This window comes from Hypomesus nipponensis, chromosome 22 (assembly GCF_054491055.1).
Source record: "Hypomesus nipponensis isolate SF chromosome 22, ASM5449105v1, whole genome shotgun sequence".
Classification (NCBI taxonomy): Eukaryota; Metazoa; Chordata; class Actinopteri; order Osmeriformes; family Osmeridae; genus Hypomesus; species Hypomesus nipponensis.
Window position 1 is genome coordinate 16222260 of NC_140382.1, and position 19071 is coordinate 16241330.

Sequence of the window (19071 nt, forward strand, 5' to 3'; positions counted from 1 at the left end):
AAAATGGCTCCAGATTAGTGTTAAATTGATTAAATAACTACCCCAAACCATCTTTCGAAATATTAATACATTTTGGAATTAGTTACGGTGGGAACACACATTCTTACAAAATCGTTTTAATTTTTGGTGGGTCACACATTCTGACGGCCGTCAGAAATGGTGACCTATGTGGTAATGGCTCTATGATGACTCTAAATCGGAAAAAAATGGCTCCAGATTAGTGTTAAATTGATTAAATAACTACCCCAAACCATCTTTCGAAGTATTAATACATTTTGGAATTAGTTACGGTGGGAACACACATTCTTACAAAATCGTTTTAATTTTTGGTGGGTCACACATTCTGACGGCCGTCAGAAATGGTGACCTATGTGGTAATGGCTCTATGATGACTCTAAATCGTAAAACATTTTTCCAGATGAGTGTTAAATTGTTGAAATAACTACCCCCTACCATCTTTCGAAGTTTGAATATCTTTGGGAAGCAGTTACGGGAAAATAAACATTCTTAAAAAATATTTTTATTTTTTCGGTGGGTCACACATTCTGACGGCCGTCAGAAATGGTGACCTATTTGATAATGGTGCTAAAGTAGCCGGTGTGTTGAAACTCACTCCTCAAGTATGTAATAGGTCACCCGCGTCAGTATATGACTAGGTTTTCGTTGGCTTAGTAGTTAGTGGTGGCGCTTGGGAAGTCAGAGGTGATGAGTTCGACTCCCGGTGGGAGCGGACGGTTGCCTGCATACCTCTGAAGGAGCTTGTAAAACCACTTCAATTACGCAATGATGACTCTAAATCGGAAAACATGGCTCCAGATGAGTGTTAAATTCTTGAAAAAACTACCCCATACCATCTTTCGAAGTTTGAATATCTTTGGGAAGCAGTTACGGAGGGAACATAAACTCTTGCAAAATCGTTTTATTTTTTTGGTGGGTCACACATTCTGACGGCCGTCAGAAATGGTGACTTATGTGGTAATGGCTCTATGATGACTTTAAATCGGAAAAAATGGCTCCAGATTAGTGTTAAATTGATTAAATAACTACCCCAAACCATCTTTCGAAGTATTAATAAATTTGGGAATTAGTTACGGTGGGAACACACATTCTTACAAAATCGTTTTAATTTTTGGTGGGTAACACATTCTGACGGCTGTTAGAAATGGTGACCTATGTGGTAATGGCTCTATGATGACTCTAAATCGGAAAAAAATGGCTCCAGATTAGTGTTAAATTGATTAAATAACTACCCCAAACCGTCTTTCGAAGTACTAATACATTTGGGAATTAGTTACGGTGGGAACACACATTCTTACAAAATCGTTTTAATTTTTGGGTGGGTCACACATTCTGACAGCCGTCAGAAATGGTGACCTATGTGGTAATGGCTCTATGATGACTCTAAATCGTAAAACATTTCTCCAGATGAGTGTTAAATTGTTGAAATAACTACCCCATACCATCTATCGAAGTTTGAATATCTTTGGGAAGCCGTTACGGAGGGAACACATATTCTTACAAAATCGATTTATTTTTTTGGTGGGTCACACATTCTGACAGCCGTCAGAAATGGTGACCTATGTTGTAATGGCTCTATGATGACTCTAAATCGGAAAAAAATGGCTCCAGATTAGTGTTAAATTGATTAAATAACTACCCCAAACCATCTATCGAAATATTAATACATTTTGGAATTAGTTACGGTGGGAACACACATTCTTACAAAATCGTTTTAATTTTTGGTGGGTCACACATTCTGACGGCCGTCAGAAATGGTGACCTATGTGGTAATGGCTCTCTGATGACTCTAAATCGGAAAAAAATGGCTCCAGATTAGTGTTAAATTGATTAAATAACTACCCCAAACCATCTTTCGAAGTATTAATACATTTGGGAATTAGTTACGGTGGGAACACACATTCTTACAAAATCGTTTTAATTTTTGGGTGGGTCACACATTCTGACAGCCGTCAGAAATGGTGACCTATGTTGTAATGGCTCTATGATGACTCTAAATCGGAAAAAAATGGCTCCAGATTAGTGTTAAATTGATTAAATAAGTACCCCAAACCATCTTTCGAAGTATTAATACATTTTGGAATTAGTTACGGTGGGAACACACATTCTTACAAAATCGTTTTAATTTTTGGTGGGTAACACATTCTGACGGCCGTCAGAAATGGTGACCTATGTGGTAATGGCTCTCTGATGACTCTAAATCGGAAAAAAATGGCTCCAGATTAGTGTTAAATTGATTAAATAACTACCCCAAACCATCTTTCGAAGTATTAATACATATGGGAATTAGTTACGGTGGGAACACACATTCTTACAAAATCGTTTTAATTTTTGGGTGGGTCACACATTCTGACAGCCGTCAGAAATGGTGACCTATCTGGTAATGGCTCTATGATGACTCTAAATCGGAAAAAAATGGCTCCAGATTAGTGTTAAATTGATTAAATAACTACCCCAAACCATCTTTCGAAGTATTAATACATTTGGGAATTAGTTACGGTGGGAACACACATTCTTACAAAATCGTTTTAATTTTTGGGTGGGTCACACATTCTGACAGCCGTCAGAAATGGTGACCTATGTTGTAATGGCTCTATGATGACTCTAAATCGGAAAAAAATGGCTCCAGATTAGTGTTAAATTGATTAAATAAGTACCCCAAACCATCTTTCGAAGTATTAATACATTTTGGAATTAGTTACGGTGGGAACACACATTCTTACAAAATCGTTTTAATTTTTGGTGGGTAACACATTCTGACGGCCGTCAGAAATGGTGACCTATGTGGTAATGGCTCTCTGATGACTCTAAATCGGAAAAAAATGGCTCCAGATTAGTGTTAAATTGATTAAATAACTACCCCAAACCATCTTTCGAAGTATTAATACATATGGGAATTAGTTACGGTGGGAACACACATTCTTACAAAATCGTTTTAATTTTTGGGTGGGTCACACATTCTGACAGCCGTCAGAAATGGTGACCTATGTGGTAATGGCTCTATGATGACTCTAAATCGTAAAACATTTCTCCAGATGAGTGTTAAATTGGTGAAATAACTACCCCATACCATCTATCGAAGTTTGAATATCTTTGGGAAGCAGTTACGGAGGGAACACATATTCTTACAAAATCGATTTATTTTTTTGGTGGGTCACACATTCTGACAGCCGTCAGAAATGGTTACCTATGTTGTAATGGCTCTATGATGACTCTAAATCGGAAAAAAATGGCTCCAGATTAGTGTTAAATTGATTAAATAACTACCCCAAACCATCTTTCGAAATATTAATACATTTTGGAATTAGTTACGGTGGGAACACACATTCTTACAAAATCGTTTTAATTTTTGGTGGGTCACACATTCTGACGGCCGTCAGAAATGGTGACCTATCTGGTAATGGCTCTATGATGACTCTAAATCGGAAAAAATTGGCTCCAGATTAGTGTTAAATTGATTAAATAACTACCCCAAACCATCTTTCGAAGTACTAATAAATTTGGGAATTAGTTACGGTGGGAACACACATTCTTACAAAATCGTTTTAATTTTTGGTGGGACACACATTCTGACGGCCGTCAGAAATGGTGACCTATGTTGTAATGGCTCTATGATGACTCTAAATCGGAAAAAAATGGCTCCAGTTGAGTGTTAAATTGTTGAAATAACTACCCCATACCATCTATCGAAGTTTGAATATCTTTGGGAAGCAGTTACGGAGGGAACACATATTCTTACAAAATCGATTTATTTTTTTGGTGGGTCACACATTCTGACAGCCGTCAGAAATGGTGACCTATGTTGTAATGGCTCTATGATGACTCTAAATCGGAAAAAAATGGCTCCAGATTAGTGTTAAATTGATTAAATAACTACCCCAAACCATCTTTCGAAATATTAATACATTTTGGAATTAGTTACGGTGGGAACACACATTCTTACAAAATCGTTTTAATTTTTGGGCATGGGTCACACATTCTGACGGCCGTCAGAAATGGTGACCTATGTGGTAATGGCTCTATGATGACTCTAAATCGGAAAAAAATGGCTCCAGATTAGTGTTAAATTGATTAAATAACTACCCCAAACCATCTTTCGAAGTACTAATACATTTGGGAATTATTTACGGTGGGAACACACATTCTTACAAAATCGTTTTAATTTTTGGTGGGTCACACATTCTGACGGCCGTCAGAAATGGTGACCTATGTTGTAATGGCTCTATGATGACTCTAAATCGGAAAAAAATGGCTCCAGATTAGTGTTAAATTGATTAAATAACTACCCCAAACCATCTTTCGAAGTATTAATACATTTTGGAATTAGTTACGGTGGGAACACACATTCTTACAAAATCGTTTTAATTTTTGGTGGGTCACACATTCTGACGGCCGTCAGAAATGGTGACCTATGTGGTAATGGCTCTATGATGACTCTAAATCGGAAAAAAATGGCTCCAGATTAGTGTTAAATTGATTAAATAACTACCCCAAACCATCTTTCGAAGTACTAATACATTTGGGAATTAGTTACGGTGGGAACACACATTCTTACAAAATCGTTTTAATTTTTGGTGGGTCACACATTCTGACGGCCGTCAGAAATGGTGACCTATGTGGTAATGGCTCTATGATGACTCTAAATCGTAAAACATTTCTCCAGATGAGTGTTAAATTGGTGAAATAACTACCCCATACCATCTTTCGAAGTTTGAATATCTTTGGGAAGCAGTTACGGAGGGAACACACATTCTTACAAAATCGATTTTTTTTTTAGATGGGTCACACATTCTGACAGCCGTCAGAAATGATGACCTATGTTGTAATGGCTCTATGATGACTCTAAATCGGAAAAAAATGGCTCCAGATTAGTGTTAAATTGATTAAATAAGTACCCCAAACCATCTTTCGAAGTATTAATACATTTTGGAATTAGTTACGGTGGGAACACACATTCTTACAAAATCGTTTTAATTTTTGGTGGGTAACACATTCTGACGGCCGTCAGAAATGGTGACCTATGTGGTAATGGCTCTCTGATGACTCTAAATCGGAAAAAATTGGCTCCAGATTAGTGTTAAATTGATTAAATAACTACCCCAAACCATCTTTCGAAGTATTAATACATTTGGGAATTAGTTACGGTGGGAACACACATTCTTACAAAATCGTTTTAATTTTTGGGTGGGTCACACATTCTGACAGCCGTCAGAAATGGTGACCTATGTGGTAATGGCTCTATGATGACTCTAAATCGTAAAACATTTCTCCAGATGAGTGTTAAATTGGTGAAATAACTACCCCATACCATCTATCGAAGTTTGAATATCTTTGGGAAGCAGTTACGGAGGGAACACATATTCTTACAAAATCGATTTATTTTTTTGGTGGGTCACACATTCTGACAGCCGTCAGAAATGGTTACCTATGTTGTAATGGCTCTATGATGACTCTAAATCGGAAAAAAATGGCTCCAGATTAGTGTTAAATTGATTAAATAACTACCCCAAACCATCTTTCGAAATATTAATACATTTTGGAATTAGTTACGGTGGGAACACACATTCTTACAAAATCGTTTTAATTTTTGGTGGGTCACACATTCTGACGGCCGTCAGAAATGGTGACCTATGTGGTAATGGCTCTATGATGACTCTAAATCGGAAAAAATTGGCTCCAGATTAGTGTTAAATTGATTAAATAACTACCCCAAACCATCTTTCGAAGTACTAATAAATTTGGGAATTAGTTACGGTGGGAACACACATTCTTACAAAATCGTTTTAATTTTTGGTGGGACACACATTCTGACGGCCGTCAGAAATGGTGACCTATGTTGTAATGGCTCTATGATGACTCTAAATCGGAAAAAAATGGCTCCAGTTGAGTGTTAAATTGTTGAAATAACTACCCCATACCATCTATCGAAGTTTGAATATCTTTGGGAAGCAGTTACGGAGGGAACACATATTCTTACAAAATCGATTTATTTTTTTGGTGGGTCACACATTCTGACAGCCGTCAGAAATGGTGACCTATGTTGTAATGGCTCTATGATGACTCTAAATCGGAAAAAAATGGCTCCAGTTGAGTGTTAAATTGATTAAATAACTACCCCAAACCATCTTTCGAAGTATTAATACATTTGGGAATTAGTTACGGTGGGAACACACATTCTTACAAAATCGTTTTAATTTTTGGGTGGGTCACACATTCTGACAGCCGTCAGAAATGGTGACCTATGTTGTAATGGCTCTATGATGACTCTAAATCGGAAAAAAATGGCTCCAGATTAGTGTTAAATTGATTAAATAAGTACCCCAAACCATCTTTCGAAGTATTAATACATTTTGGAATTAGTTACGGTGGGAACACACATTCTTACAAAATCGTTTTAATTTTTGGTGGGTAACACATTCTGACGGCTGTTAGAAATGGTGACCTATGTGGTAATGGCTCTCTGATGACTCTAAATCGGAAAAAAATGGCTCCAGATTAGTGTTAAATTGATTAAATAACTACCCCAAACCATCTTTCGAAGTATTAATACATATGGGAATTAGTTACGGTGGGAACACACATTCTTACAAAATCGTTTTAATTTTTGGGTGGGTCACACATTCTGACAGCCGTCAGAAATGGTGACCTATGTGGTAATGGCTCTATGATGACTCTAAATCGTAAAACATTTCTCCAGATGAGTGTTAAATTGGTGAAATAACTACCCCATACCATCTATCGAAGTTTGAATATCTTTGGGAAGCAGTTACGGAGGGAACACATATTCTTACAAAATCGATTTATTTTTTTGGTGGGTCACACATTCTGACAGCCGTCAGAAATGGTTACCTATGTTGTAATGGCTCTATGATGACTCTAAATCGGAAAAAAATGGCTCCAGATTAGTGTTAAATTGATTAAATAACTACCCCAAACCATCTTTCGAAATATTAATACATTTTGGAATTAGTTACGGTGGGAACACACATTCTTACAAAATCGTTTTAATTTTTGGTGGGTCACACATTCTGACGGCCGTCAGAAATGGTGACCTATGTGGTAATGGCTCTATGATGACTCTAAATCGGAAAAAATTGGCTCCAGATTAGTGTTAAATTGATTAAATAACTACCCCAAACCATCTTTCGAAGTACTAATAAATTTGGGAATTAGTTACGGTGGGAACACACATTCTTACAAAATCGTTTTAATTTTTGGTGGGACACACATTCTGACGGCCGTCAGAAATGGTTACCTATGTTGTAATGGCTCTATGATGACTCTAAATCGGAAAAAAATGGCTCCAGATTAGTGTTAAATTGATTAAATAACTACCCCAAACCATCTTTCGAAATATTAATACATTTTGGAATTAGTTACGGTGGGAACACACATTCTTACAAAATCGTTTTAATTTTTGGTGGGTCACACATTCTGACGGCCGTCAGAAATGGTGACCTATGTGGTAATGGCTCTATGATGACTCTAAATCGGAAAAAATTGGCTCCAGATTAGTGTTAAATTGATTAAATAACTACCCCAAACCATCTTTCGAAGTACTAATAAATTTGGGAATTAGTTACGGTGGGAACACACATTCTTACAAAATCGTTTTAATTTTTGGTGGGACACACATTCTGACGGCCGTCAGAAATGGTGACCTATGTTGTAATGGCTCTATGATGACTCTAAATCGGAAAAAAATGGCTCCAGTTGAGTGTTAAATTGTTGAAATAACTACCCCATACCATCTATCGAAGTTTGAATATCTTTGGGAAGCAGTTACGGAGGGAACACATATTCTTACAAAATCGATTTATTTTTTTGGTGGGTCACACATTCTGACAGCCGTCAGAAATGGTGACCTATGTTGTAATGGCTCTATGATGACTCTAAATCGGAAAAAAATGGCTCCAGATTAGTGTTAAATTGATTAAATAACTACCCCAAACCATCTTTCGAAATATTAATACATTTTGGAATTAGTTACGGTGGGAACACACATTCTTACAAAATCGTTTTAATTTTTGGGCATGGGTCACACATTCTGACGGCCGTCAGAAATGGTGACCTATGTGGTAATGGCTCTATGATGACTCTAAATCGGAAAAAAATGGCTCCAGATTAGTGTTAAATTGATTAAATAACTACCCCAAACCATCTTTCGAAGTACTAATACATTTGGGAATTAGTTACGGTGGGAACACACATTCTTACAAAATCGTTTTAATTTTTGGTGGGTCACACATTCTGACGGCCGTCAGAAATGGTGACCTATGTTGTAATGGCTCTATGATGACTCTAAATCGGAAAAAAATGGCTCCAGATTAGTGTTAAATTGATTAAATAACTACCCCAAACCATCTTTCGAAGTATTAATACATTTTGGAATTAGTTACGGTGGGAACACACATTCTTACAAAATCGTTTTAATTTTTGGTGGGTCACACATTCTGACGGCCGTCAGAAATGGTGACCTATGTGGTAATGGCTCTATGATGACTCTAAATCGGAAAAAAATGGCTCCAGATTAGTGTTAAATTGATTAAATAACTACCCCAAACCATCTTTCGAAGTACTAATACATTTGGGAATTAGTTACGGTGGGAACACACATTCTTACAAAATCGTTTTAATTTTTGGTGGGTCACACATTCTGACGGCCGTCAGAAATGGTGACCTATGTGGTAATGGCTCTATGATGACTCTAAATCGTAAAACATTTTTCCAGATGAGTGTTAAATTGTTGAAATAACTACCCCCTACCATCTTTCGAAGTTTGAATATCTTTGGGAAGCAGTTACGGAGGGAACACACATTCTTACAAAATCGATTTATTTTTTTGATGGGTCACACATTCTGACGGCCGTCAGAAATGGTGACCTATGTGGTAATGGCTCTCTGATGACTCTAAATCGGAAAAAAATGGCTCCAGATTAGTGTTAAATTGATTAAATAACTACCCCAAACCATCTTTCGAAGTATTAATACATTTGGGAATTAGTTACGGTGGGAACACACATTCTTACAAAATCGTTTTAATTTTTGGGTGGGTCACACATTCTGACAGCCGTCAGAAATGGTGACCTATGTTGTAATGGCTCTATGATGACTCTAAATCGGAAAAAAATGGCTCCAGATTAGTGTTAAATTGATTAAATAAGTACCCCAAACCATCTTTCGAAGTATTAATACATTTTGGAATTAGTTACGGTGGGAACACACATTCTTACAAAATCGTTTTAATTTTTGGTGGGTAACACATTCTGACGGCCGTCAGAAATGGTGACCTATGTGGTAATGGCTCTCTGATGACTCTAAATCGGAAAAAAATGGCTCCAGATTAGTGTTAAATTGATTAAATAACTACCCCAAACCATCTTTCGAAGTATTAATACATATGGGAATTAGTTACGGTGGGAACACACATTCTTACAAAATCGTTTTAATTTTTGGGTGGGTCACACATTCTGACAGCCGTCAGAAATGGTGACCTATGTGGTAATGGCTCTATGATGACTCTAAATCGTAAAACATTTCTCCAGATGAGTGTTAAATTGGTGAAATAACTACCCCATACCATCTTTCGAAGTTTGAATATCTTTGGGAAGCAGTTACGGAGGGAACACACATTCTTACAAAATCGATTTTTTTTTTAGATGGGTCACACATTCTGACAGCCGTCAGAAATGGTGACCTATGTTGTAATGGCTCTATGATGACTCTAAATCGGAAAAAAATGGCTCCAGATTAGTGTTAAATTGATTAAATAAGTACCCCAAACCATCTTTCGAAGTATTAATACATTTTGGAATTAGTTACGGTGGGAACACACATTCTTACAAAATCGTTTTAATTTTTGGTGGGTAACACATTCTGACGGCCGTCAGAAATGGTGACCTATGTGGTAATGGCTCTCTGATGACTCTAAATCGGAAAAAAATTGCTCCAGATTAGTGTTAAATTGATTAAATAACTACCCCAAACCATCTTTCGAAGTATTAATACATTTGGGAATTAGTTACGGTGGGAACACACATTCTTACAAAATCGTTTTAATTTTTGGGTGGGTCACAAATTCTGACAGCCGTCAGAAATGGTGACCTATGTGGTAATGGCTCTATGATGACTCTAAATCGTAAAACATTTCTCCAGATGAGTGTTAAATTGGTGAAATAACTACCCCATACCATCTTTCGAAGTTTGAATATCTTTGGGAAGCAGTTACGGAGGGAACACACATTCTTACAAAATCGATTTATTTTTTTGGTGGGTCACACATTCTGACAGCCGTCAGAAATGGTGACCTATGTCGTAATGGCTCTATGATGACTCTAAATCGAAAAAAAATGGCTCCAGATTAGTGTTAAATTGATTAAATAACTACCCCAAACCATCTTTCGAAGTATTAATACATTTGGGAATTAGTTACGGTGGGAACACACATTCTTACAAAATCGTTTTAATTTTTGGGTGGGTCACACATTCTGACAGCCGTCAGAAATGGTGACCTATGTGGTAATGGCTCTATGATGACTCTAAATCGTAAAACATTTCTCCAGATGAGTGTTAAATTGTTGAAATAACTACCCCATACCATCTTTCGAAGTTTGAATATCTTTGGGAAGCATTTACGGAGGGAACACACATTCTTACAAAATCGATTTATTTTTTTGGTGGGTCACACATTCTGACAGCCGTCAGAAATGGTGACCTATGTGGTAATGGCTCTATGATGACTCTAAATCGGAAAAAAATGGCTCCAGATTAGTGTTAAATTGATTAAATAACTGCCCCAAACCATCTTTCGAAGTATTAATACATTTGGGAATTAGTTACGGTGGGAACACACATTCTTACAAAATCGTTTTAATTTTTGGTGGGTCACACATTCTGACGGCCGTCAGAAATGGTGACCTATGTGGTAATGGCTCTATGATGACTCTAAATCGGAAAAAAATGGCTCCAGATTAGTGTTAAATTGATTAAATAAGTACCCCAAACCATCTTTCGAAGTATTAATACATTTTGGAATTAGTTACGGTGGGAACACACATTCTTACAAAATCGTTTTAATTTTTGGTGGGTAACACATTCTGACGGCCGTCAGAAATGGTGACCTATGTGGTAATGGCTCTCTGATGACTCTAAATCGGAAAAAAATTGCTCCAGATTAGTGTTAAATTGATTAAATAACTACCCCAAACCATCTTTCGAAGTATTAATACATTTGGGAATTAGTTACGGTGGGAACACACATTCTTACAAAATCGTTTTAATTTTTGGGTGGGTCACAAATTCTGACAGCCGTCAGAAATGGTGACCTATGTGGTAATGGCTCTATGATGACTCTAAATCGTAAAACATTTCTCCAGATGAGTGTTAAATTGGTGAAATAACTACCCCATACCATCTTTCGAAGTTTGAATATCTTTGGGAAGCAGTTACGGAGGGAACACACATTCTTACAAAATCGATTTATTTTTTTGGTGGGTCACACATTCTGACAGCCGTCAGAAATGGTGACCTATGTCGTAATGGCTCTATGATGACTCTAAATCGAAAAAAAATGGCTCCAGATTAGTGTTAAATTGATTAAATAACTACCCCAAACCATCTTTCGAAGTATTAATACATTTGGGAATTAGTTACGGTGGGAACACACATTCTTACAAAATCGTTTTAATTTTTGGGTGGGTCACACATTCTGACAGCCGTCAGAAATGGTGACCTATGTGGTAATGGCTCTATGATGACTCTAAATCGTAAAACATTTCTCCAGATGAGTGTTAAATTGTTGAAATAACTACCCCATACCATCTTTCGAAGTTTGAATATCTTTGGGAAGCATTTACGGAGGGAACACACATTCTTACAAAATCGATTTATTTTTTTGGTGGGTCACACATTCTGACAGCCGTCAGAAATGGTGACCTATGTGGTAATGGCTCTATGATGACTCTAAATCGGAAAAAAATGGCTCCAGATTAGTGTTAAATTGATTAAATAACTGCCCCAAACCATCTTTCGAAGTATTAATACATTTGGGAATTAGTTACGGTGGGAACACACATTCTTACAAAATCGTTTTAATTTTTGGTGGGTCACACATTCTGACGGCCGTCAGAAATGGTGACCTATGTGGTAATGGCTCTCTGATGACTCTAAATCGAAAAAAATGGCTCCAGATTAGTGTTAAATTGATTAAATAACTACCCCAAACCATCTTTCGAAGTATTAATACATTTGGGAATTAGTTACGGTGGGAACACACATTCTTACAAAATCGTTTTAATTTTTGGGTGGGTCACACATTCTGACAGCCGTCAGAAATGGTGACCTATGTGGTAATGGCTCTATGATGACTCTAAATCGTAAAACATTTCTCCAGATGAGTGTTAAATTGTTGAAATACCTACCCCATACCATCTTTCGAAGTTTGAATATCTTTGGGAAGCAGTTACGGAGGGAACACACATTCTTACAAAATTGATTTATTTTTTTGGTGCGTCACACATTCTGACAGCCGTCAGAAATGGTGATCTATGTCGTAATGGCTCTATGATGACTCTAAATCGGAAAAAAATTGCTCCAGATTAGTGTTAAATTGATTAAAAAACTACCCCAAACCATCTTTCGAAGTATTAATACATTTTCGAATTAGTTACGGTGGGAACACACATTCTTACAAAATCGTTTTAATTTTTGGTGGGTAACACATTCTGACGGCCGTCAGAAATGGTGACCTATGTGGTAATGGCTCTATGATGACTCTAAATCGGAAAAAATGGCTCCAGATTAGTGTAAAATAGATTAAATAACTACCCCAAACCATCTTTCGAAGTACTAATACATTTGGGAATTAGTTACGGTGGGAACACACATTCTTACAAATCGTTTTAATTTTTGGTGGGTCACACATTCTGACAGCCGTCAGAAATGGTGACCTATGTTGTAATGGCTCTATGATGACTCTAAATCGGAAAAAAATGGCTCCAGATTAGTGTTAAATTGATTAAATAACTACCCCAAACCATCTTTCGAAGTATTAATACATTTTGGAATTAGTTACGGTGGGAACACACATTCTTACAAAATCGTTTTAATTTTTGGTGGGTAACACATTCTGACGGCCGTCACAAATGGTGACCTATGTGGTAATGGCTCTATGATGACTCTAAATCGGAAAAAAATGGCTCCAGATTAGTGTTAAATTGATTAAATAACTACCCCAAACCGTCTTTCGAAGTACTAATACATTTGGGAATTAGTTACGGTGGGAACACACATTCTTACAAAATCGTTTTAATTTTTGGGTGGGTCACACATTCTGACAGCCGTCAGAAATGGTGACCTATGTGGTAATGGCTCTATGATGACTCTAAATCGTAAAACATTTCTCCAGATGAGTGTTAAATTGTTGAAATAACTACCCCATACCATCTATCGAAGTTTGAATATCTTTGGGAAGCAGTTACGGAGGGAACACATATTCTTACAAAATCGATTTATTTTTTTGGTGGGTCACACATTCTGACAGCCGTCAGAAATGGTGACCTATGTTGTAATGGCTCTATGATGACTCTAAATCGGAAAAAAATTGCTCCAGATTAGTGTTAAATTGATTAAATAACTACCCCAAACCATCTTTCGAAATATTAATACATTTTGGAATTAGTTACGGTGGGAACACACATTCTTACAAAATCGTTTTAATTTTTGGTGGGTCACACATTCTGACGGCCGTCAGAAATGGTGACCTATGTGGTAATGGCTCTATGATGACTCTAAATCGGAAAAAAATGGCTCCAGATTAGTGTTAAATTGATTAAATAACTACCCCAAACCATCTTTCGAAGTACTAATACATTTGGGAATTATTTACGGTGGGAACACACATTCTTACAAAATCGTTTTAATTTTTGGTGGGTCACACATTCTGACGGCCGTCAGAAATGGTGACCTATGTTGTAATGGCTCTATGATGACTCTAAATCGGAAAAAAATTGCTCCAGATTAGTGTTAAATTGATTAAATAACTACCCCAAACCATCTTTCGAAGTATTAATACATTTTGGAATTAGTTACGGTGGAAACACACATTCTTACAAAATCGTTTTAATTTTTGGTGGGTCACACATTCTGACGGCCGTCAGAAATGGTGACCTATGTGGTAATGGCTCTCTGATGACTCTAAATCGAAAAAAATGGCTCCAGATTAGTGTTAAATTGATTAAATAACTACCCCAAACCATCTTTCGAAGTATTAATACATTTGGGAATTAGTTACGGTGGGAACACACATTCTTACAAAATCGTTTTAATTTTTGGGTGGGTCACACATTCTGACAGCCGTCAGAAATGGTGACCTATGTGGTAATGGCTCTATGATGACTTTAAATCGTAAAACATTTCTCCAGATGAGTGTTAAATTGTTGAAATAACTACCCCATACCATCTTTCGAAGTTTGAATATCTTTGGGAAGCAGTTACGGAGGGAACACACATTCTTACAAAATTGATTTATTTTTTTGGTGCGTCACACATTCTGACAGCCGTCAGAAATGGTGACCTCTGTTGTAATGGCTCTATGATGACTCTAAATCGGAAAAAAATTGCTCCAGATTAGTGTTAAATTGATTAAAAAACTACCCCAAACCATCTTTCGAAGTATTAATACATTTTCGAATTAGTTAAGGTGGGAACACACATTCTTACAAAATCGTTTTAATTTTTGGTGGGTAACACATTCTGACGGCCGTCAGAAATGGTGACCTATGTGGTAATGGCTCTATGATGACTCTAAATCGGAAAAAAATGGCTCCAGATTAGTGTTAAATTGATTAAATAACTACCCCAAACCATCTTTCGAAGTATTAATACATTTTGGAATTAGTTAAGGTGGGAACACACATTCTTACGAAATCGTTTTAATTTTTGGTGGGTCACACATTCTGACAGCTGTCAGAAATGGTGACCTATGTTGTAATGGCTCTATGATGACTCTAAATCGGAAAAAAATGGCTCCAGATTAGTGTTAAATTGATTAAATAACTACCCCAAACCATCTTTCGAAGTATTAATACATTTTGGAATTAGTTACGGTGGGAACACACATTCTTACAAAATCGTTTTAATTTTTGGTGGGTTACACATTCTGACGGCCATCAGAAATGGTGACCTATGTGGTAATGGCTCTCTGATGACTCTAAATCGGAAAAAAAAATGGCTCCAGATTAGTGTTAAATTGATTAAATAACTACCCCAAACCGTCTTTCGAAGTACTAATACATTTGGGAATTAGTTACGGTGGGAACACACATTCTTACAAAATCGTTTTAATTTTTGGTGGGTCACACATTCTGACGGCCGTCAGAAATGGTGACCTATGTGGTAATGGCTCTCTGATGACTCTAAATCGAAAAAAATGGCTCCAGATTAGTGTTAAATTGATTAAATAACTACCCCAAACCATCTTTCGAAGTATTAATACATTTGGGAATTAGTTACGGTGGGAACACACATTCTTACAAAATCGTTTTAATTTTTGGGTGGGTCACACATTCTGACAGCCGTCAGAAATGGTGACCTATGTGGTAATGGCTCTATGATGACTTTAAATCGTAAAACATTTCTCCAGATGAGTGTTAAATTGTTGAAATAACTACCCCATACCATCTTTCGAAGTTTGAATATCTTTGGGAAGCAGTTACGGAGGGAACACACATTCTTACAAAATTGATTTATTTTTTTGGTGCGTCACACATTCTGACAGCCGTCAGAAATGGTGACCTCTGTTGTAATGGCTCTATGATGACTCTAAATCGGAAAAAAATTGCTCCAGATTAGTGTTAAATTGATTAAAAAACTACCCCAAACCATCTTTCGAAGTATTAATACATTTTCGAATTAGTTACGGTGGGAACACACATTCTTACAAAATCGTTTTAATTTTTGGTGGGTAACACATTCTGACGGCCGTCAGAAATGGTGACCTATGTGGTAATGGCTCTATGATGACTCTAAATCGGAAAAAAATGGCTCCAGATTAGTGTTAAATTGATTAAATAACTACCCCAAACCATCTTTCGAAGTATTAATACATTTTGGAATTAGTTAAGGTGGGAACACACATTCTTACGAAATCGTTTTAATTTTTTGTGGGTCACACATTCTGACAGCTGTCAGAAATGGTGACCTATGTTGTAATGGCTCTATGATGACTCTAAATCGGAAAAAAATGGCTCCAGATTAGTGTTAAATTGATTAAATAACTACCCCAAACCATCTTTCGAAGTATTAATACATTTTGGAATTAGTTACGGTGGGAACACACATTCTTACAAAATCGTTTTAATTTTTGGTGGGTTACACATTCTGACGGCCATCAGAAATGGTGACCTATGTGGTAATGGCTCTCTGATGACTCTAAATCGGAAAAAAAATGGCTCCAGATTAGTGTTAAATTGATTAAATAACTACCCCAAACCGTCTTTCGAAGTACTAAGACATTTGGGAATTAGTTACGGTGGGAACACACATTCTTACAAAATCGTTTTAATTTTTGGTGGGTCACACATTCTGACGGCCGTCAGAAATGGTGACCTATGTGGTAATGGCTCTATGATGACTCTAAATCGAAAAAAATGGCTCCAGATTAGTGTTAAATTGATTAAATAACTACCCCAAACCATCTTTCGAAGTATTAATACATTTGGGAATTAGTTACGGTGGGAACACACATTCTTACAAAATCGTTTTAATTTTTGGGTGGGTCACACATTCTGACAGCCGTCAGAAATGGTGACCTATGTGGTAATGGCTCTATGATGACTCTAAATCGTAAAACATTTCTCCAGATGAGTGTTAAATTGTTGAAATAACTACCCCATACCATCTTTCGAAGTTTGAATATCTTTGGGAAGCATTTACGGAGGGAACACACATTCTTACAAAATTGATTTATTTTTTTGGTGCGTCACACATTCTGACAGCCGTCAGAAATGGTGACCTATGTTGTAATGGCTCTATGATGACTCTAAATCGGAAAAAAATTGCTCCAGATTAGTGTTAAATTGATTAAAAAACTACCCCAAACCATCTTTCGAAGTATTAATACATTTTCGAATTAGTTACGGTGGGAACACACATTCTTCCAAAATCGTTTTAATTTTTGGTGGGTAACACATTCTGACGGCCGTCAGATATGGTGACCTATGTGGTAATGGCTCTATGATGACTCTAAATCGGAAAAAAATGGCTCCAGATTAGTGTTAAATTGATTAAATAACTACCCCAAACCATCTTTCGAAGTATTAATACATTTTGGAATTAGTTACGGTGGGAACACACATTCTTACAAAATCGTTTTAATTTTTGGTGGGTCACACATTCTGACAGCCGTCAGAAATGGTGACCTATGTTGTAATGGCTCTATGATGACTCTAAATCGGAAAAAAATGGCTCCATATTAGTGTTAAATTGATTAAATAACTACCCCAAACCATCTTTCGAAGTATTAATACATTTTGGAATTAGTTACGGTGGGAACACACATTCTTACAAAATCGTTTTAATTTTTGGTGGGTAACACATTCTGACGGCCGTCAGAAATGGTGACCTATGTGGTAATGGCTCTATGATGACTCTAAATCGGAAAAAAATGGCTCCAGATTAGTGTTAAATTGATTAAATAACTACCCCAAACCGTCTTTCGAAGTACTAATACATTTGGGAATTAGTTACGGTGGGAACACACATTCTTACAAAATCGTTTTAATTTTTGGGTGGGTCACACATTCTGACGGCCGTCACAAATGGTGACCTATGTGGTAATGGCTCTATGATGACTCTAAATCGTAAAACATTTCTCCAGATGAGTGTTAAATTGTTGAAATAACTACCCCATACCATCTATCGAAGTTTGAATATCTTTGGGAAGCAGTTACGGAGGGAACACATATTCTTACAAAATCGATTAATTTTTTTGGTGGGTCACACATTCTGACAGCCGTCAGAAATTGTGACCTATGTTGTAATGGCTCTATGATGACTCTAAATCGGAAAAAAATGGCTCCAGATTAGTGTTAAATTGATTAAATAACTACCCCAAACCATCTTTCGAAATATTAATACATTTTGGAATTAGTTACGGTGGGAACACACATTCTTACAAAATCGTTTTAATTTTTGGTGGGTCACACATTCTGACGGCCGTCAGAAATTGTGACCTATGTGGTAATGGCTCTATGATGACTCTAAATCGGAAAAAAATGGCTCCAGATTAGTGTTAAATTGATTAAATAACTACCCCAAACCATCTTTCGAAGTACTAATACATTTGGGAATTAGTTACGGTGGGAACACACATTCTTACAAAATCGTTTTAATTTTTGGTGGGTCACACATTCTGACGGCCGTCAGAAATGGTGACCTATGTTGTAATGGCTCTATGATGACTCTAAATCGGAAAAAAATGGCTCCAGATTAGTGTTAAATTGATTAAATAACTACCCCAAACCATCTTTCGAAGTATTAATACATTTTGGAATTAGTTACGGTGGGAACACACATTCTTACAAAATCGTTTTAATTTTTGGTGGGTCACACATTCTGACGGCCGTCAGAAATGGTGACCTATGTGGTAATGGCTCTCTGATGACTCTAAATCGGAAAAAAATGGCTCCAGATTAGTGTTAAATTGATTAAATAACTACCCCAAACCGTCTTTCGAAGTACTAATACATTTGGGAATTAGTTACGGTGGGAACACACATTCTTACAAAATCGTTTTAATTTTTGGGTGGGTCACACATTCTGACAGCCGTCAGAAATGGTGACCTATGTGGTAATGGCTCTATGATGACTCTAAATCGTAAAACATTTCTCCAGATGAGTGTTAAATTGTTGAAATAACTACCCCATACCATCTATTGAAGTTTGAATATCTTTGGGAAGCAGTTACGGAGGGAACACATATTCTTACAAAATCGATTTATTTTTTTGGTGGGTCACACATTCTGACAGCCGTCAGAAATGGTGACCTATGTTGTA